Below are 21875 nucleotides of genomic sequence, written 5' to 3'. Positions count from 1 at the left end.
AAGTTGAATAATGAACTCGATGAATGTAAAATTTTGTAGACATTGAAAATTTATAAATATAAAGATCAAACACTGTTTGAATTATTCATATGGAAAAATTTTAAAAATATGTCCTTTCATTCCTAACAAACATTTCTGATGTTCTTAGGATTTTTTTTGAAGAAATGTGTTATTTACACATGTTTAAATTATTTTTATAAAATAAGGTTAAATTTTTAAAAATGTTTAAAAACTAAACAAACAAGACTACTTAGAATGAGTTTAATTATTTATATATTCTTTGTTTAATCATTTCTTATAATGGGTTATAACAGACAAGAATTTTAGGCTACATTTAGAAATAGTATTGTAGCACAAGTATAAGCGTAAAATATTCAGTCTCTATACAGTTGATTGACAATCAGAAGGTGTGTCATGATTCATTCTTTAAAATTTCATGTAAGTTATTCCTTCTTACTCCCTTTTCCTCAAAGATTCTGCTAATGACCTTTGCATTTATCATAGCTCATCATCTCTATGAAGGTTTGAATACAAGTGTAATTTCTTTTGTAGATGCCAAAATGTTAAAAGCAAATACATGCCTAAGAACTGGTGATGGAAAGATTAGCAATTGTTAAAGTTGGAAACAGATGTGCTTAATAGACCTAGATTTGTAAAATGCATTTGAAAGTCTGGTGTGCTTTTAGAGGGAAATCATTCTTCAATTACTGACATATAGAGAAGAGAAAAGATAAGAATTTAATTGCAAAATCTAAGTGTTTAAAATACAGCCAAAATAATGTATAGTAGAGGTAATTATATCCAAAATGCTGTTTCCATGCTGAATTTAATACTTATTCAGCTTTTCCTTTGCAAGTCTGTCTATATTGATTCAGAATTAGATTATGAATTCTGAGTGTGTGAAAAGGATCATTTATATGAAATTTCATGGTCTAGAGGATCAAACATTCATGTAAGTAATATTGATTACTCACAATTCTGATTCCTCATTTTAACAATCCGTGACTCTGATTCTTTCCATAATGGAAGAGATTCTTTGCCATATGTGAGAATACTTGCTAACATTTAAAATTAGTCTCAAGGTAACAACATTTTAAAAAGTAACTTTTAATTCTCTTTGAAAATTGTGAGCATTTGCTTGGGATGTTCTAATATATTTTCTTAATAAGTCATCTTTTTGTGATCATAACAATGTGCCTAGCAGCTTATAATTTATAATATTCCCTCAAAAATATGTATAAATACTTATAGAGACGCAGGCATTGTTGGGCCCCTTTATGTCTTACATTGAAGCCTTATTTTAAACACCTCAAAATACCTTTCTGATTTGGGAAAAAATGGAAAATTAGAATTACTAAGTTGTATGTAGCTAAAATTCTACACTCATACCTTACCTTTTTAAAACATATGGCATATGGGAGCTATTCTGCATACATCACGGCGGGGTCTTTGAAGACAGTTATTAGAAATAGGTGTATGGTGGAATATTAGTGCAGTTCTGAGCTCAATGCTAATTTTGAAACATTGATTCTTATTGCTATTCCTGTGGCTTAAATAAATTATTCCACTGAAGTGGCTATACACATTAATGTATCTTGTCAATTCTGCCTCCAAACTATCTCACATCATTCTTTCCATCCCTGCTACTTCTCCAGACAGGGCCATTATCGTCTCCTTGCTTTTTCCTTCTAGGTCTAATATTTACCAACACTGTTGACCTATTTAAATTCATTTTACACCCACCAAGCAGCATGATATTTCTAAGAAATTACATCGGATTGTATTAGCCCATTGTTGGAAACACTTCAGTGAATTATCTGTTACTTAGTAGATAGCTGCCTTCCAAGTAATTCAGCAGTCCAAGGAAGTTCACATTCACCTGCCAAAACCATCACAGGCTGATGGTTCAGTGGATGCCCACTGACACAACTCTTTCCTACCCTAACTGCTGTAACAAGCAATACGCTAAATCCCAGTAACACCCAATAGGTGATTACCGTTGACTCACATATAGCCCTACCTGTGTTTGGAGGGCAGCTTTCTCCATCTGTCCAGTGACTCTGCTGTCCTTCAGGTTCTCAGAGGTTCACTCAGTTGGGCACTAGTCCATCTGATCAGAGATTAGAAAAAAGAGAGAAGGGAAGATCATGCAAGGATAATTTATATGGGCCAGGCTTGAGAGTAGCGTGCATTATTTCCACTTATAATTCACAGATGAGTACTCATTTGTATAGCAATACCTAATTGCAAGGCATGTTGAGCAATGCGTTTAAGCTGTATACCCCAAAATAAAAAGAAAATGGATTTGGTAAGCATCTAACTAGTTTCTGCAGCAAGAGTCAATACGTTACATGGTATAGTCATACCTACTAATGTCATATCTTATTAATAAATGCATTAATTAAGATATGCTTTCATTAGTGTGGATAAATACATTTTGAGGACTTTGGCTTATATTTAAGGGAAAGTGGGTCTTCTAATCCAAATATCTCATATTGAGAGTTTGGCTTACATCTGGGGAGCTGGGAAGTGGAAGGCTTTTTTTTCTCCCCCTGTGGAACTCTTTCACTCTATTGCCCTATGTCCTTGAGAAAGACTGAAGAGTGAGTGCTTCTCAAGGTATATATTTCTCAAAGAAATGGGGAGAGAGGAAGGATTAGAGCTACCTGTGATGAGTTTCCTCTTTTAAACTCACCAACCAGCCAATTCCCTCTTCCTTCTGGGTGGTTGGAGGGAAAGATACTTGGAGTCTGCAGAGTGTTATGAGGGCAGCTGGCCATCCACAGGGATGGGTGTTTTGAGTGGAGAAGGTTTTCTCCTTGTACCATTCATCATGGCCTACATGGCTTCATTTCTGCAACACCTCTTTTGTCCTTTCTTTGTCATTTCCCCCTGCCCACACTTACCTCTTGCTACCCTGGCTATCACTCATTTAATCAAAGGAACCAAACTTCTTCCTGCTCAATGGCTGGGTCCATGCTGTTTTCCTTGTTGAAAATATCACACACATCACACCTCTTTCCCCTCCTATGCCAGCCACACCTTGTGATTAACCTCAGTTTGTACATCACTTCATTAAAAAAAGTCTCTGTCCAAAGTATGTTTCCTTTCCTTTTTTTTTTCAAAGCAACAAGTAATATTTTAAAAGACTTTATCAAACTGTGTGGTTATTTTTATGTTTGTTGACTGTTGCCTTCCCCACTGAACTGTCAGCTTCATGAGGATATAGATCATGTCTGTTTATTCACCTCTCCATACTCAATGATGAATAAATGTGCTTAATATTTGTGATGAATAGTAAATGAATGAAGTACTGTACTAACACTTTTCTTAATAGCTATAAATGCTTACATTTCTAAACAGAGGCTATGGGATAGTGTAAGGTGAGTAGTTGACTTCCTGGACTTGTCTTTTATTAGTAAATGAGTCCACTGCCCTCCATCCCTAAGGATTTTAGAGATTCCAGGGTACTGACATGAAGTCTTATCCATCATGAAAATCTGTTCAGCTTGTTCTCTGCATGACATAAATTAGCTTATCAGGCCAAAGAGTGAGGCAGATAAAACACCATGTAGAATTCTGCAAATGAATATAAAAATGAAGCATGTGGGATACCACTTTGCTGATATAAGTACCTTCAAGACCTTTTAAACAAACATAATTAAGAATAATATAAACACTGAATTACATAAGTCGGAATTAATTAAACTACTAGGGGATAATTTATAGACATTGTCAAGGTAACTCAGAACACTGAGAAGACTTCCTTAACTCTAAGTCTATTATAAGAATTATGAAATAAATTTAGGTTTTTCAGAATCTACTTGTAGTAACATCAAATAATGAAGAAAAAAGAGAGGCTAAGTTGAGCAATATCATTTTAAAATTTAAAACACAGTGAAAAGAAAACAACTCATATTTAATTAGTCTAGACAGTTAATAGTTTGAGGATAATGATAAAAGTAGACTAAAAATATATAAAGAATGAGGTCTCTAAGTGAGTTACACAGGTAATTACCTCACACAATGGCAATGTTTTATACCGTGGGGAGCATTTGGTCTATGGAATATCTTTATTTTATATTTCAGATGATGGGATAGTTACCAGAGACTAATGTTCATAAATCCAAAGCTTCTGTTTTATTTTCTCTTATCAGAAGTCTTTACAGACACATTCAGTTAAGACAATTCCATAAAGATCCTCCTCTTATTAAATAGCATTAGTCATTTTACCTAGAAGACCAGTTTTCGTGTTGAAAGGGCGATCAGACCAGGTCGCCTGCCTTCTTTTCTTCTCCCGGAAGGTATGGCCACTTCCCCTCTCCCCCACCATGTACAGACATCAAAGGTATTGATTATATACAAGGGAATGAAAATCAGACTGAAAACAAAGGTATATTCTCCCATTTAAAAAAAAATCCTTTCTCTGTTATAAACATATGTGAAATGATAAATTTAAAATTGTCCATTCTTTTCATATACATTATATGTCAATTTTTACTGTAAAAACATCACCTTTTATTTTATTTATTTATTTGCCTGCTTTTTTTATGAGACAGGTTCTCATTATATTACCCAGGCTGGATTGCAATGGCATAATCATAGCTCGCTGTAACCTAGGACTCCTGGGCTCAAGCAAACCTCCTGCTTTGGCCTTCCACAGTACTGGGATTACAGGTGTGAGTCACAGTGCCTGGCCTTTTTTCTCAAGTATATAATTTAAGCGCAAGGAATCTAAGGTCAGGATTTGATAATTTGTTAGAGTTTGGCATGTTCATATACAGTGAGATAAAATTGATTATATGGGAAATATGGTTGAAAAATGGAGAGTATTCTTTTTCCTTGTTAGAACATCGGACTAAAATATGATATAAATTATGATGCACTTCTATAATTCTGCCAGTTTTAACTATCTTAAGTTAAAGGGTAGTTTATTTTGGTTAATGGATGTTAACATTAGTATTTCATAACCACACAAATTCTTTGAAGAATAATAATCAACTTCCAAAAGATATGCTTACAAACTCACCAATAAAAATTACAAATATTTTGTATAAGACATATGAAATCTAAAATTTTAAAAATTCTATGTGTATAGTTCACTAGTGTATCCTGAATAATATTATTTAGGCACTAAATGGCATAAACACAGTCATGAAAATGAACCGTGCATCAATGAACAGAGAAATTTTGATTCCTTTGGATGAGACAAGATAATGGTAAAACCATTCAGGGAATTGAAATAAAACAAAACAAACAACAACAAAAACAGGAAAAAAAAAAAAAAAAAGACACAAAAAATCCCATGAAGCCACCACCTTTTTGGTCAACGTGGGCTACTGGAGTATTAACATTCATATCAAATCAACATTCCAGCCAACAGATTTTCTTAAGATGCAAGTATCATGTTTCTGGTTTTCAGCCAATTCTTAGTTAATCATTATATCTTGCTGAGCTAAATTCTTGCTTTAGAAAATTTCATGGACTACTGGTCACCCTCCAGAGAACAGCACTTGAATGAGGCAGCACCAGGATTGTATCCAGGATAGCAGGTCAAAGTATCACAAGTGCTACTTGTGAAATGAACTTGATTTAGCTGCTCTGATGAGAAGGGACTATGGACTTGGAGAAGACTCACAGTATCACCATCCCCTCTCCTGGCTTGTGAGTGTCCTAATTAGTAGCTATAGACTTAATGAGAGTTAAGAAATCGTAAGGCAGTTTTAGCTATTATTTTTCCAGAGATCATCTGGGAGGTTTGAAGACAAACAATGTCATCCTTGAACTGAAGGTATTCTTTGAAATGCGTTGTAGAATGTGTAATTGTCACATGAGGCCATACTTCTTTGTAATGTAGTTCTGAAGTTATGATCAAAGCTAGAGGAAGATGTAATTCTTTATCTATATTAAAACATCTAATGTGTACAAAATGAAGTTCTCATGAACTCTCATAAGGTTTCTTACATGGATAATCTGAATGTTATTGAAAACAGTTAAAAATTTTTTAATGCAGTTGTACTGAATTAACAGAATCCATTAGATTCAACTGAGAAGTTCTTTGTTGTTGTTTTAAATACATTTTTGGGGATTTTTTTCTAACTGATTAGACATGCTTCTCTGATTTCTTTGCTTTGGAGAAGCTAATTATTTTTGCATATACATTGAGATCCACTGCTTTCAGATATCAGATTGCAAAGCTAGAGGATATTATGGAGATCCCAAAGACCAACTATGACTGTTAATTTTATGTGACAACTTGACTAGGCCATATGATTGACATTTGAATCCATAGTCTGAGTAAAGTTGATTGCCCTCCCCAGGGCAAGTGGCGCCCATCCAATCAGTCAAAGGTCCAAACAGAACAGAGCCTGAGCCTCCATATGTAAGAGGGAACTCCTCCTGCCTGATTGCCTTTGAGCTTGGACGTTGTTTATTTTTTATTTTTTTCTGACTTCAGATTGTAATTACACCATCAACTCTCCTGAGTCCCCAGTTTGCCACTTGCAGATCTTAGATCTGTGTGTATTTATAATCTCTTAACATACAATTACAGATATATCTCTAAATATATATAAATGTGTTTATATATCCATACATGAACACACGCACACACACATGCACACGCACATCCTATTGGCTCTGTTTCTCTGCAGAAGCTTGACTCATGCAACAATCTTACTGAAAGGGCCACAACTTGACCTAAGTGTACTTGCTGCAATGCCAGCTTCTTCCCACTCATTTTTTTCTTCTTTGACTAGGTTTATTATTGGCAGTGAAAGAGCTATGTGTGCTTCTAGTTTGTAATTTCAAATTTGAAATGAAATGGTCATCCCTTGGTATCTGTGGGGGATTGTTTCCAGGATCTTCTGCAGATACCAAAATCCACAGACATTCAAGTCCCTTACATAAAATGGCATAGTATTTTCATATGACCTATGCACAGCCTCTCATATACTTACATCGTATCTAGATTACTTATAATTCTTAATACATCATTTCTAGGTTACTTGTAATTCCGACATACCATTTCATGCATATGGAGTCAACATAGCACTCTGGCACCTGGCAAATTCAAATTTTGCTTTTCAGAACTCTATAGAATTTTTTTTTCTGAATATTTCAGATATTAGATTGATTGAATCCATGGATACAAAACTCATGGATATGGAAATATATACTTTATTTAACTTACTGTTTATATTGATTACTAGGTTGACTTAAAATAATTTTTATATGTATTGTTGAAAAGATACTGTGCTAACATAACGATACTTGACATTTGGTTGATTTATTTTAATTTTGTTTTGAATGAAACCATTTTTGGTTTTACAAAGGAGAAGAGGTGCAATTCCTGCTCGGTAGGTTCACAGTGAAACTAAAACAGTTTGAGTTTCAGGGCCCCTTTCTTATCCAGGCCTCTAGTATGACTATGACAGAAGCCCTAGCAGGATGTAAATATGATCACATGTGTTTTTGTGCAATTTTCATAAGATAATTGAGACACACGTGTTAATATCTCTGTCTGTTTCCACTCTGACTTTTCACCCAATATTCTTGCTTTCTTCTCTGATTGACATCAATGAGCTGCGGAAATATTTGTGATCTTCTCAAGTTGATGTTGAGTTGATACTACATACAGTTTGTAGATAGTGAAATATATTTTTTTATTTGTTTCTGATGTATATTTAGTCAATATGAAAGTTCTCCCATTTCTAAAATGTACTTGATAATGCACCATATTTTTAAATGAAAATTACACAAAATATACTTTTTTAAGAATACCTACATTTGTGGGATAGAAACTTCAAAGAGTGAATATTCCAAATAAGAAATAGACCTTTGTGTTACATTGTGAGCTTCTCTCAATTTCATTCTCAAAAAATGATCAACTTTTGGAAAAAGTCTGGAAAATAGACTAAATGCTATCTATGAAAAAATGGTATTACTATATCACTCTCGTACTAAAAGTTGATTAGAATATATAAAGCCAAAAAGCCAGGAAACAGTATAAAGCCAAAAGCTAGGAAAAGTATTGCTCATTTTAAAATTATCACTAGAACTTCTATTATGTTTTCTAGATTTTATTATGTTTTCTGTGATTTCTTAATGGTATTTGTGAGCTTTCCAAAATTTGCACATTGTTTTCTCATTTCAAATATTTACTTTTATTCCCAATGTTTCTTTATCCCCAAATTGTAAAAGAAAAAAAAAAAAAAAGAAAATCTGACTCGATGAAACCTTTATTTACGGTCGTCTGTATTCCTTTAGGTTAACCCCTAAGACTCCATTAGGCGGCCCTCTTCTTCATAGTGCTGTGACCCATGCACACGTGCTTATAGCACTTATAACAAAGTGCTTATAACAAAGCACTTATAACAAAGCGCTTATAACAAAGCACTTATAACAAAGCACTTATAACAAAGCACTTATAACAAAGTGTGTGCTTGCACTTCCGCACACGTGTGATCATATTTACATTCTGCTAGGACCTCTGTCAAGCTCCTGTTAGAGAACTAGACAAGAGAGGTGCCCTGAAACTCAAACGTTTTTAGCTTCACTGTGAGTCCACCTGTGCAGAGGAGAAATTGTACTTCTTCTCCTTTGTAGAATAAAAAATGGTTTAGTTCAAAAATGAAAATAAAATCAAACAAATATAGGTATCTTTATGTTAGCATAACACCTTTTCTTTTTTTCTTCTTTTTCTTTTTGAGACAGAGTTTCGCTCTTGTGGCCTAGGCTGGAGTGCAGTGGCGCGATCTCGGCTCACTGGAACCTCCGCCTCCCGGGTTTACGCCATTCTCCTGCCTCAGCCTCCTGAGTAGCTGGGACCACAGGCGGCCACCACCACACCCAGCTAATTTTTGTATTTTTAGTAGAGACGGAGATTCTCCATGTTGGTTAGGCTGGTCTGGAACTCCCAACCTCAGGTGACCCGCCCAACTCGGCCTCCCAAAGTGCAGGGATGACAGGCGTGAGCCACTGCACCCGGCAGCATAATACCTTTTCTGCAATACATATAAAAATTATTTTTAAGTTAACCCAATAATCAATATTAACAATAAGTTAAATAAGGCATATATCTTCTCCATGAGTTTTGCATCCATGGATTCAATCAATCTCAGATCAGAAATATTAAAAACAAAAATTCTGTAGGTTCTAAAAAGCAAAACTTGAATTTACCAGGTGCAGAAGTGATTATACACACTTGTAATACCTGCCTCTTGGCCTGTAGGGTGTAAATCACCCTGAGGACAGAAACCATCTTTTTTTTTTTTTTTTTTATTTTATTTTTTATGTATAGTTTTAAATCTTTGTGGGCTCCTGCTACCTCGGGGTCTGACTCTTAGTAAGAAGTGATCAGCAGATGCTTGAAGATGGACTTAATGCAAGTAAAGAACGCTTTAGGACATAGGAAGGAAAGTTGCTGAGAATTAGCACTGCTTATTTTATCCTATTCACTATTGTTCTTTTGTTTTTTCTACATAAGTGGCTTTTGCTGCTTCTTTGTGTTTGCATTGTTCACAGGAAAAGGTACGAAGTCCCTAAAAAAGAAAGTGAAATTTTGTCAGTGATTTGGTTGTGGAAAATATTTGCACTGGTCAGACTCCTATTCCTAAAGACTTCAGGAATGTCATATGTGATGGGAGAGTTAGGGAATGTGTTAACACATTTTAAGACACCCCATTCGCAAAAGATTTTATAAGAAACAATGTTTCCAAGAGTAATTTATTTGCATAAAAAGTAAGCAGCATCATGTTCAAGCCCCATTGCAAGATTGATACACAGAATTTGAGGTTAGGAAATTCCTCTTTGAACCACACACTCAATGTTAATTTATGAATATGTAAAGAGGTGAGAGAGTAGGGTTTTTGACTCTTCCTAAGATAGGGGTGTCAATAAGACGAATTAAGAGGTGAAAGCTCTTGTTATGTTTCAGATCATTTGATTAAGAATGCTCCAAGCAGAAGCTCTTTAAGATTTAAAATTTAGTTAGAAGGCATAAATGCTGTATTCCTTTTGAATAAAACAACCTCTGCTCTTTACATATTTTAACAGATTTATTGAAATATAATTCTCATACCATACAATTCACCCACTTAAAAATACAGTTAAGTGGCTTTTAATGTATTTACAGAGTTGTATAACTAATACCATAATCAACTGTAGAATATTTTCATCAGTCCAAGAAGAACTCAGTGTACATTAATAGTCACTTCTTATTTCTCTGCAGCCCCAAGAGCCTGAGAATACCATTAACCAATTTTATGCTGTAGATTTCTCTATTCTGGGCATTTCATATAAATGGAATTTTGTGACTTTCACTTTAGGTAGGTTTTCAGAGTTTCTGTGATCTGCTATAATAGCACTTTTTTCTGTCACAACTCAATAAAGAACATATACATAATGTTTTTTAAAAAAACCAAATAGCTTTTTAAAATATATATTAAATAGTGTAATTTTCTCTTTTTTTTTTTTTTTTTTTTTTTTTTTTGAGACGGAGTCTCGCTCTGTCACCCAGGCTGGAGTGCAGTGGCCGGATCTCAGCTCACTGCAAGCTCTGCCTCCCGGGTTTACGCCATTCTCCTGCCTCAGCCTCCTGAGTAGCTGGGACTACAGGTGTCAGCCACCTCGCCCGGCTAGATTTTTGTATTTTTTAGTAGAGACGGGGTTTCACCGTGTTAGCCAGGATGGTCTCGAACTCCTGACCTCGTGATCCGCCCGTCTCGGCCTCCCAAAGTGCTGGGATTACAGGCTTGAGCCACCGCGCTCGGCAATTTTCTCTTTTTCATAGGAAAAATGTTAACATTCAGGTGTGTGTTAGTCATGTCTGAGGCAAGAAAAAAAATTTTTTAATATTATTTTTGTTAAATGAAAACTTTAGATTTGGCAGGAATACAGGCCACTTTCTTGTGCTTGGTAGAGAAGGAATGAGAGAGAAAAAAAATACATTTTAATTTCCAAGGCTTTCCAGAAATGTAAGATCTTTCATTGTGACCATAGTTGGCAATATTTTTTTTTACTTGATAAAGTTAAATCACATACTTTAATTTCATAAAATATTCCCAAACATGAATATTTTTCTTTAGTTTTGTATTGCAGTAATTATTGTACAGCTTTAGGCAATATTTAATTAAGAAGTAAATAGTGTTAATTCTTTTAAAACTCTATTTGTCTATAGGAAAAATGTAAAACATGCTTTTCTTCCGAATATCATTTTTTTCTTCCCTTAAGAGACACAGTCTTGCTCTGCTGCTCACGCTGGAGTGCAGTGGCACAATCCTAGCTCTCTGAAGTTTTAAACTCCCTGGCTCGAGTGATCCTCCCACCTCAGCCTCTAGATTAGCTGGGACTACAGGCATGCACCACCACAACTGGCTAATTTATAATTTTTAAAATTTTTGGAAAAGGGGGTTTCTCACTGTGTTTCCCAGGCTGGTCTCCAACTCCTGGCCTCTAGTGATCTTCCCACATTGGCTTCCCAAAATGCTGGGATTAAGGGTGTGAGCCACTGTGCACAGCCCCACCAACTTTCATATCCCATTATTTCAGCTTCTGTATTAGCTGAAGGACTCAGGGTGGTGGAGCGGGAAGAGAGAGGGAGCTCATAGAATAATCTATGAAGTCTAAAAAGTTTATAAGTGATAAATTAAAATAGTATCACTTTCAAATATATATCTTGAAGATGTTTCTACACAGCATTTTCCTAAAATCACAATCATTATTTATTTATTTTATAGCTGTGATTGATTTAAATATTATGGATGAAAATAAAGAACTTTATATGTGTTATATACAATATATGTGTGTATATGTATGCATGAATGGACACATTTGTACACATACTTATACAGCATGCACACACATACAGTATATATATACACACATATACAGCATATATAATGATCCATTATTTTGTTTTCTCTATTTTCTTTTAAATAATGATATGTATATCTGAACAAAAAGCATTTACATAAATTTATAGCTATTATTCTACATTAAATAAGTATTGTAGAGTTTATTTTTGCATATACATTTTTGCTTTCTTTCCTGCTCCACTTACCTTGTATCACTCACTGCAGATTCCTTTATCTTCCTAATGCTCAATGCAAAACCATATGCCAATATGTATGAATAACTATATACTTATATACTCATAGTATATGTGTACATGTAACTAAAGACAAATACATACAGATACCTAGAGTATTTTGTAATTTTCATGTACTGGATCACATGAATGGTTTTCTTACTCAACATCTCATGGCCAAAACTCCAACGAAACTAGTGACATTGAATGGCTTCAGAATGTTTCACAACATGATGATTCCACAATTTATTGAATTATTTTCCTAATGGTGCATGTTATTCTTTTTTTCCGTCTTTTGTCCCTGTGCACGATTTTTCAGTAAACAACTCTGTGCATGTATCATCAGACTCTGAAGCTTTGATTTTTAGTCTAGTATTTTTTAATACCTCAGTTTAAGGTATGACAAATGCCCTCATGCTAATCTACTTCAGGAAATCTAATCTCAGGTTTTGATTTAATCTATCTGGGATTCTCCCCACTGTCCTCAGGAAGGTGTCTCAATTCTGGAGAGGAACATATTGCCATAGACCTGAAGACATCTAATCACTTTTGTTACCTGTGATGTCTGCACATGATGAGCCCTAAAAAGTTTTGATTGTATGCTTGTCATTATGAGTTTTATCTTGTTGAGAGTTAAATATTTTCATTGTTTTGTAATTATTCCTAACCTTTGTTCTGAGTCCTAATTCCATTACTTGGAAACATATCTTTCATGTCTTCAAGCTTTTAAGTCTTGTTAGATGAGACCAGAGTAGCATTTAGCATCAGCATCAGCATCAACAACAGATCTATTTTCTGTCACCATAGATTAGTTTGCATTTTCTAGAATCGTGTAAAAATGTAATCCTACAGTGTTTACTTTTTCTTCTATCTTATGTTACTTAGCATACCTGCATAGAGATTCATCATTGATATGCATATCAAATTGTCTTTTTTTCCCTGACTGTTAACACTTTTTTCTTGATCACTGGTTTAAGCAATTTGATTATAATGTACATTGATATGACCTTCCTATTTCTTATGCTTGGAGTTTGTTGAAATTCTTGGATCTTCAGGTTTCTACTTTTTATTATATTTGGAAAATTTCTGGTCATTATATTTTTCAAATATTTAACTTCCCCTCCTCTTTGCCAGGAACTCTATTTACAGTCTATTAGGTGACTTGAAGTTGTTTTACCATCTGCCCATTGTCAGTCATTGAGGTCCCACTAGGGTGGGCTATTGGAAAAGTACTGGAGGGTGTTAGGGAGTGTTGATCAATGGGTTGTATCCATCACTTCGAGATATGCCCCAGTTTTCCAATGTTATTCTCTGTGATGTGGTCGTCTATCTTTGCTGACAGGCACCCATTGAAGTAAGATTTCTACCTTGCTGCAGAGAAAGGGAGAAATAGAATTGCTATCTTTTTTAATATACACATTTTAAGGAGATGGCTTTCAGATCTTTGGAATAAATATTTCTGGGATATAAAACTGTCAAGAAACTGGGAAAATATTTATTCCTTAAAGGGGCAGATAAATAATTTGCAAGTTTTGTTTTCTTTTGAAAATACATGCTCCAAGAAAAGGGAAATCAGGGGCTATAGTCACAAGTAAACCTGTCTGAAGTTTTGTCAAGCTAAGAGGAACATTAAGTTTCTTTTGATGACTACCATGCTTATTTTATCACTTGTGCTTTCTTTTTCTGGAGCAGTTTAAATGTTTTGTTTTTTTTTCTCTGCATTATGCGTCATATTTTTCTATGTATTTCATGACGTATAAGTTTTGATTGGATGCTTGTCATTATGAATTTTTCCTTGTTGAGTGTTAAATATTTTCGTCATTTTGTAATTATTCTTAACCTTTGTTCTGAGTCCTAATTCCATTACTTGGAAACATATCTTTCATGTCTTCAAGCTTTTAAGTCTTGTTAGATAAGACCAGAGTAGCATTTAGCCTAGGGCTATTTTACCTACTGAGTACTGAGACAAAACCATTTGGATGGAGTACTTTACCTAAGGGACTGTGAATTATGAGGTCTTCCACTCTGGCTGTTGAGAACAGGGATGATTATTAACTGGCCTTGTGTGAATCCTAGAGGTTGTTACTTTTAATTCTTTCAGATGTTAGTTTTCTTAAAAGTATGCACTGATCACCGCCCTGTTGAATACTCTGCAGCCCCTGAGGGTTCTCTCTCTGATGGTGCTCATCTTGGTGAGCACTTTGCTAGACATTTTATTTGAAGACTATGACTAAGAAATAAAATTATTTCCTGTGATTCCGTATCTGAGGCTGTTAGAAATAAATAACTCAAAATTTAAGGGAAAATCAGGCCTATTTTAGATTAAAATGGAATAATAGAAAGTGATTGATTTCTAAAGGAGCTAGGTATTTGCCAATAATTTTACAAAATAACCTCCTTCTACTGATGGAACAAATTTATATAATCAACTCTCTCTAAATGTATATGTTATAGATTGATCAACAATCACATAAAGAACCACACACCATCTTGTATTTCCTTATAGATATTTTATCTGAAATATATGCTAGATAACTTCTTGATAAACTACAAATTACATTTCTCAGATCAATATTCTGTGCAAGTCATAATGAATTATCTATTGACCATGTGATATCCTTTGTAACCTTGTGGATATTTCTGTTAAGAAAAATAAATAATTATTTGGAACTCTAATTGGCTTTTCCTGGCCTTTCAGTGACTCTGTGGACAAAAATCAGCCATCGGCTAAAATGTGTAACCTTGGATTGTTGAAACAGGCACTGAACCTTCACTTTGACTCAATTGAGTTAGGTATTACAGAATGGCAGTACTGATTTAAAACAACCCTTTCAATCATTTATAATAGACACAATAAGGATGTATTACTTTTCATATTTTTTATTTATAAAAATTTTATGATTCAATAGTTCAACCCTTGGATGAACTGCCATCCATATTCATCTGCACCCCCACAACCATATATAGAAGCAGAAAGTTAGTCTCCTATTACATGTATGTTACAAAGTTCTATGTCAAAGAGTAATAATGTCTTCAAGAGATGGCAGGTTCTGTTAGTGAATCACTAACAGGCAAAAAGACTTTAGACTAATAGATGTTGCTCTTTAAGATAAACCAGAAATCTTTATGCTGTGCTACTCTCCAAGTATGCCTATAAATAGAGTGGACGTAGAGTTTACTTTTTAAAATGTTTTATTATGGAAAACTTTGGCTGTGTACAAAAATACAAAGAATACTATAATGAACCCCAACATTTCCATCAGCCATATTTAATACTTTTAATCTCATGAACAGTATTTTTTGTCCATATTATTCCCATCTGCATTTCTACCTTACATTATTCTGTCTGGAAGTATTACAGCATGTATCTCCAAACATAAAGACTTATTTATCACTAAATATAACAATAACATTTTAAACCAAAAAAATGAAAAATGATTTGCTAATATTAAATATTTAGTGTTCAAAATTTCAATTTACTAAGAAATATGATTTTAAAATTATTTACTTTATTTGAATCAGAAATCAAATAAAGCGCAGACATCTTGATTGGATATATATTTTAAAGTGTGGTTTATATATATATTTATATCTATTTCTCCATTTCTCCTTTTCTCTTTTTATAATTTATTCATTAAAAAACTAGATCATTTATCCTGTAGAGTTTTAATGTGCAATACCCTGTACTGTAGTATTGTTTGCTATTTTACTCCATCCTCTGTGTCTCCCACAAAATGAAAGTCGAATTTAAAGAGTTTGGTTTGATTCAATTTCAAGACTTTTTCATAGAAATGTGTCAGTGTGTTTCTCTATTAGGAAGCACATGATATATGATTGTGTCTGACTGTGGTATTAGCAGACTGATATTCATTGCCTAGAACCATAGATGAATCAGGAGTTGCAAAGCTGTAATTTTCCAGCTCAATTATTTCTGCCCAAGCTATTATTTGGAATATTTAAATAAAGAGAATTTCATCTCATATAATATTTTGTTCATTTAAATAAATCAGGACACATAATAAATTTACATTCCCCCAACCCCGCCATTTCTTTAACCAAGTAACAAAATAATGAATTGGATCGCTACCATTCTTCAATGTTTATCAAATTTGATAAACTTTTCTTATTTTAGTATCAATATTAAGACATGGATTTAAACTTATTGGATGTGTTTCATTCTATTACTGTATTACCCTTACTGATATTTAAAAGCTACCATATTTAGAAAGCAGGACCTCTTTATATTATCTATTGAGTATAATTGATGTATTAGTAATAATACATCATTTTTTATAGGTTTCTCACTTCATAGAATGACAAGATATACTGGAATCATCCTGTTTCAGACCTGGATAAAGCAACCTCTTTAGAGTCCAGGGTTCTTTCAGTGGGAAACACCTACAGACCACAATCTGTGCGTACATATGTGCATAGATACTGAGATGGCCATTATATTTTAGGCCATTCAGTGGAAAGACTGGGAAAAATTGTAAATATGTTGAATTATTTCTGCTTCTCTTTATTGGTCATAGTTTCTGAAGCCCTTTTAATCTATCCTCATTATTTTGGATTTTAGCATTTTATTTCTTTTCATCTTTCCTCAAGGAATCATCTGTTGCACTAATTTTGCTCTTCTGTTCCTTCTAGTTTATTCTGAAACAATTTTTCTTTTCTTCTATTTTCTATTCTTTCAATATAGAAGAGACAGAAAAGTACAAAGAAGAAAACAAGAAAGGTCACCCAGAGAGAAGCATACTGAGATTTCTGTGTACAGTCAGCTCATTTAAAATACTGATATTGGGATCCTACTGCTGCCTGCTTTTTCATTTTTCATGAAAATAAAACCTGACCTGAAGTGTAATGATTTTTTCTTTTATTTCTAATTCTTTCTTGGGTACTGTTACATTTTTCTAATTCCTGGTTTTCCTGCATCATATTATTTATTGTTTTAATAATTTTGTTTCAATTGCATTAAAAATTAGTTCTGTTTTCTTTTCTATAGTGGGCATATATCTTCCACTGCTTCATTGTCAGTGGCATACTTTCACTATCTTTAAAACATTATTTTTATCTTTTTGTCCTTAATAAGATCATATATGATTCAACTATGATTATCTTCTGTTGCTCATTATTGGATGAATTAATTTTTGTACTGATAATAAAAAGGTTGAATCTAGAAACATTTTCTGGCTTCACTGCTTGAGAGCTGACTATTCTTAATATTTTCATGAAATATCCAAAATATTCCTTACTCTTTCCAAATATTTCTTGTTCTCTCCAAAAATGCCTGACTCTGGATTATTTCTTTTCTGTGCTTGTATTGCCACTATTCCCATCAATATTGCCACTATTCCCATCAATATTGCCACTATTCCCATCTATTATCAGTATTCTCCTCTAAGTAGAGGGTGTGTTTTTGAAGGAAGCTTTGTGTTTTCTATTTTGCTTTGTTTTGTTTTTGAAAGTATAAAGGATTAACACTTTCCTAGTTCTTTAGGGTTTACCACAAGCCTCTTCCATTCACTCACAAATCAGGTTGTGTAAAAATGTGTGTACTCTCCTAGTTGTATTTACTGTTCTCACATTGGCCTGACACACTTGCCAAGGCATGACTATTGCCAACTGAAGGGTTCCCATATTTTCACATCCTCCTTTTCTTATATGTTCACAAATAGATGCTGATCTTCTGCAATTCCTGAAGTGTCAGTAGATTTTCTTAACCTACTTATATCTTAAGGTTCACAGGGAAAACTTTTCACCTCATTTTGTTATAGGCATCTTCAATATTGGTTAAGTTCACTGCTCCGACTGGTTTTATGGAGAGATTTGCAGACTTTCGAATAATTACCATCATCATACCACTGCCATCTCCCTATAATTCCTCACAGGAATAGGTATATGTTTTTTAATTCCAGATTCACAACTTCTATATGTAGTTATTCATAAATTAATCTGCTTAAGGAAGTACTTTGCAAGCAAGTTTTCCTTCCCTATATTACCTTCCATCCACTTTTCAAATGAAGGGCATACTTGTCTCTTTTTCTCAGTATTATTTTGAAGCATTTTGTGAGAGTGGAAAAACACTTGGGGTACTTAACAGAGAGATACCAGATCCCCTGGAGCTCAGAGAGAGATGCTGAAATATTGTTGTTGAGAAATAAACTAATCAATGGGTCACAGATCTTTGGCATTTCAGGTGGTTTCTAATTTTCTCTTTATAAGTATATCAGAATATGACCTACCAGACTGGTCAGCTTATAAATAATAGCAAATAAATTTTGATATTAGATAAAAATGTGTCTTTGCCATGTATTTGGAAGGATAGTTAATAAAACACAACAACTCTGCTAAAATAAAACTTCTTCCATGTCTATCTAACATGGGATCAATTTTCTTAATGCCTACATTAACAAAAGAATTCTTATTCTATCAGTAAGTAATTTCATCCATAAACACACAAATTAACTGAAAAAAGTTCATCTATCTCATTAAGAGATGCATTTCTAGTAAATGATTAGTTTATATTTAATAATTATCAAAATCTGTACTATCTTGTTTATTGTTAAGCAATTGTATACCCATAACAATTATTAGGATAATTCATTCCAAAATAAACTTTTAAAAATATTTGGGGGGTTATAGTAATAATAGATACATACATACTTTATACCCACAGTTTTATTGCATATTATAGAGTAAAAACTTTCTCAAGTATAAACATTTCACATATCATGGTATGATAATCTGGAGGCAATGGGATAATAAAAATTGAAGGAATAAAATAGCAATATAAAATTGTAAGGAGATGATACCAAATATCACATTTCTATGTTTTTAAGATGTCATTGCTTACAGTAAAGTGTGATATAATCACCCTATTTAAAATGTCAACATGTAGACTTTTGTCCAGGCAAGGTGCAAGATGGTTGTACTCTTGCGAAGACATTTGGCTATCATTGCCTCGGAGCCCAGTTTAGCCCTCTGCTCTATATCAGAAAAGCTGCTCCTTTGGGAACCTCAGTCAAAAAAGAAATGGAGCAGCTCTGGAATAAGAACATAGATTCAAACTACCCTTTATCTTCCCATAGCAGTATCTACAGTTGGTCTCTTCCCATGGTGATGTCCATTTGCCACCGTGGCACTGGTATTGCTTTGAGTGCATGGGTCTGTCTTTTTGGTATGTTGGCCCTTTTGCTCCCCGGGAACTTTGAGTCTTATTTGAAACTTGTGAAGTCCCTGTGTCTGGGGCCAGCACTGATCCACCACAGCTAAGTTTGCACTCCTCTTCCCTCTCATGTATCACACCTGGAGTGTGATCTCACACTTGATGTGGTACCTGGGAATAGCCTTGAAGATTCCCCAGCTACATCAGTCTAGAGTGGTTGTCTTGGTTTTTACTGTGTTGTCGTCTGTAGGGCTGGCAGCTATATGAAGAGCTGATGTTCCCAACCTCATCTTTCCACACACTGTTAAGTTCACCTATCTTCCCATTTGTCACTCTTATCTCCAGTCTGGGCCAAGTTCTCCTGATTTATTTAGGTCCGTTTGGGCTTTCAGATACCCTGGAACTCAGTAGCAGTAGATCATAGTGGTGGAAAAGGGTCCAGTTTTACCCGTTTCTAAATATGGAGTGGCTGCAAAATCTTCCCTTTTCCTGCCCACAACTTGCGTACTCTGGGCATAGAAGCACTTATTCTCTCTCCATATTGGGCTTTGATTTGTGCTGAGTCAGCTTTTGGCTCCTTCTCCCTGAGACAGTGGAAACTGCCAGCTCTGTGGCCTCTGTCCTGGGGGCTGGGGGTGAGACTTTTGGTGCCACTGCCTATGGGTTGTTGGCCTAAAGGACAATTCTGTTCATTGGTCATAACCCATGCCTTTAACACCTACACAGTGTTATTGAAAGAAGAGAGAGAAGGGAGTGGAAGGGAATTAATCTATCCCAGCTGGAGGGAGACAAAGAGGGCTAGTTAGTTCTTGGAGATGCCATTTTGGGGAGAAAATATATAGCTTCTGGCACAAGAGGGAAATCCAGACAACTATCATTGAGTATATTATTTCTCAATGATATTTCCTTTTATTGCATTTCCAGAAAACAAACTTCTTAATTTCATGCTTCCAAGTCNAGACGGGGTTTCACCTTGTTAGCCAGGATGGTCTCGATCTCCTGACCTCGTGATCCGCCCGCCTCGGCCTCCCAAAGTTCTGGGATTACAGGCTTGAGCCACTGCGCCCAGCTAAAATAACTTTTTTATTTGTTAAAGCTAAACATTCTTCAGTGTATTTTCTACCATTCTCTATAGTTAAGGGAGGGAATTAGGTAAAATCTACTTTAAGGGATTGTGGCTAAATTTTTTGAAGCAATGATCTAAGGCATATAATGCTTCTCTGTGGCTTATCTTCCCATTTGAAGACTTCTCTTTGCATTGATAAATAATACATGTTATTTGGAATCTTAACCTTGCTGTCACATATTTCTGGTCCCACTGCATTTGAGTCTACTCTTTGGACACATTTCCTCCTCACATTCCTCAGCTTTCATAAGGATATATCGCTACCAAAACCTGACCAAATGTAAAATACTTGCTCATATACCCTTACACTAATTGATATTCAATACTTATCTCAAGAACCACATTAAAAACGTGTGTACCAACATGAAGGCAATGGGGAGAGCTAACAAAATTTATTGGCCAAGGTCAATCTGATCACAATTTCAAAAAATGACCCAAACTTAAGTGTGAAGAAAAGATTTGGGGGGTGAGCATGATGAGGAAACTGTTATGAGCCTGTTACAGTAAATCTAGATAGAAATACTCACGTGTCCTGAGCTTGGTGGTGGAGGAGGTATGTTGAGAAATATGCAGGTGAAGGAAGTGACAATGATTGGTGATTAAACGAATGTTGCAAATGCATGAAGATTCAGGGGAGGTGACACAGAGAGAGAAGTTAAGATTTCTGACCTTATCAGCCAGGTGGCCATTCACCAAGAGAACACAGCAACAAGAAGAAAAATGTGAGGGAAAAAGACAGTGAATTTTGTTCTGAATATGTTGAGGTTGAATTGGGAGTGTTTGGTAGGATTTTGAATTTATGAATGTAGAAAGGAAAGTTGAACAATGAGCAGAGAGATGATGGCTTAAGCCATGACAGTAGGTGGGATGACTCTGGGTTGGGGCAATGAGGATTGACACCAAGCAAGACAGAGAGAAAAGGAGAAACTGCACAGAAATCCAAGCAGGAGGGTGTTGCGGGAAGTCAGGGACACCAACGGAGGGACCGGCTGAAGTCTCGACAGAAGAACATACATTGTGAAGATTTCATGGACATTTATTAGTTCCCAAAAGGAATACTTTTATAATTTCTTACACCTGTCTTTATTGTGATCTCTGAACATGAATTGTGAAGATTTCATGGACACTTATCACTTCCCCAATGAATACCCTTGTGATTTCCTATGCCTGTGTTTACTTTAATCTCTTAATCCTGTCATCTTTGTAAGCTGAGGAGGATGAATGTCGCCTCAGGCCCCTGTGATTGTATCAGCTGCACAAATTGTTTGTAGAGCATGTGTGTTTGAACTATATGAAATCTGGGCATCTTAAAAAAAGAACAGGATGACAGCGATGTTTAGGGAACAAGAGAGGTAACTTTGAACTGGCCGCCGGTGAGCCGGACGCAACAGAGCTAAATTTCTCCTCTTTCATAAGCAAATAGGAGAAATATCGCTGAATTCTTTTTCTCCGAAAGGAACATCCCTGAGAAAGAGAATGCGCCTTGAGGGTAGGCC

The 21875-nt window shown here is 34.9% G+C and overlaps 1 protein-coding gene and 1 pseudogene across 2 annotated transcripts in view; both read left to right on the top strand.

Moving 5' to 3' along the window:
* CCDC102B (coiled-coil domain containing 102B) overlaps window positions 1–21875 on the top strand; it is a 355558-nt gene that overhangs the window by 133982 nt on the left and 199701 nt on the right. The window lies entirely within an intron of this gene.
* LOC108526328 (succinate dehydrogenase cytochrome b560 subunit, mitochondrial pseudogene) lies at window positions 9365–19520 on the top strand (annotated as a pseudogene).

The sequence above is a fragment of the Rhinopithecus bieti genome, unplaced genomic scaffold (assembly GCF_001698545.2).
Source record: "Rhinopithecus bieti isolate Rb0 unplaced genomic scaffold, ASM169854v2 scaffold_2272, whole genome shotgun sequence".
Classification (NCBI taxonomy): Eukaryota; Metazoa; Chordata; class Mammalia; order Primates; family Cercopithecidae; genus Rhinopithecus; species Rhinopithecus bieti.
The sequence above is the reverse complement of the archived record's forward strand: the minus strand, read 5'-3'. Positions and strand labels throughout refer to the sequence as shown.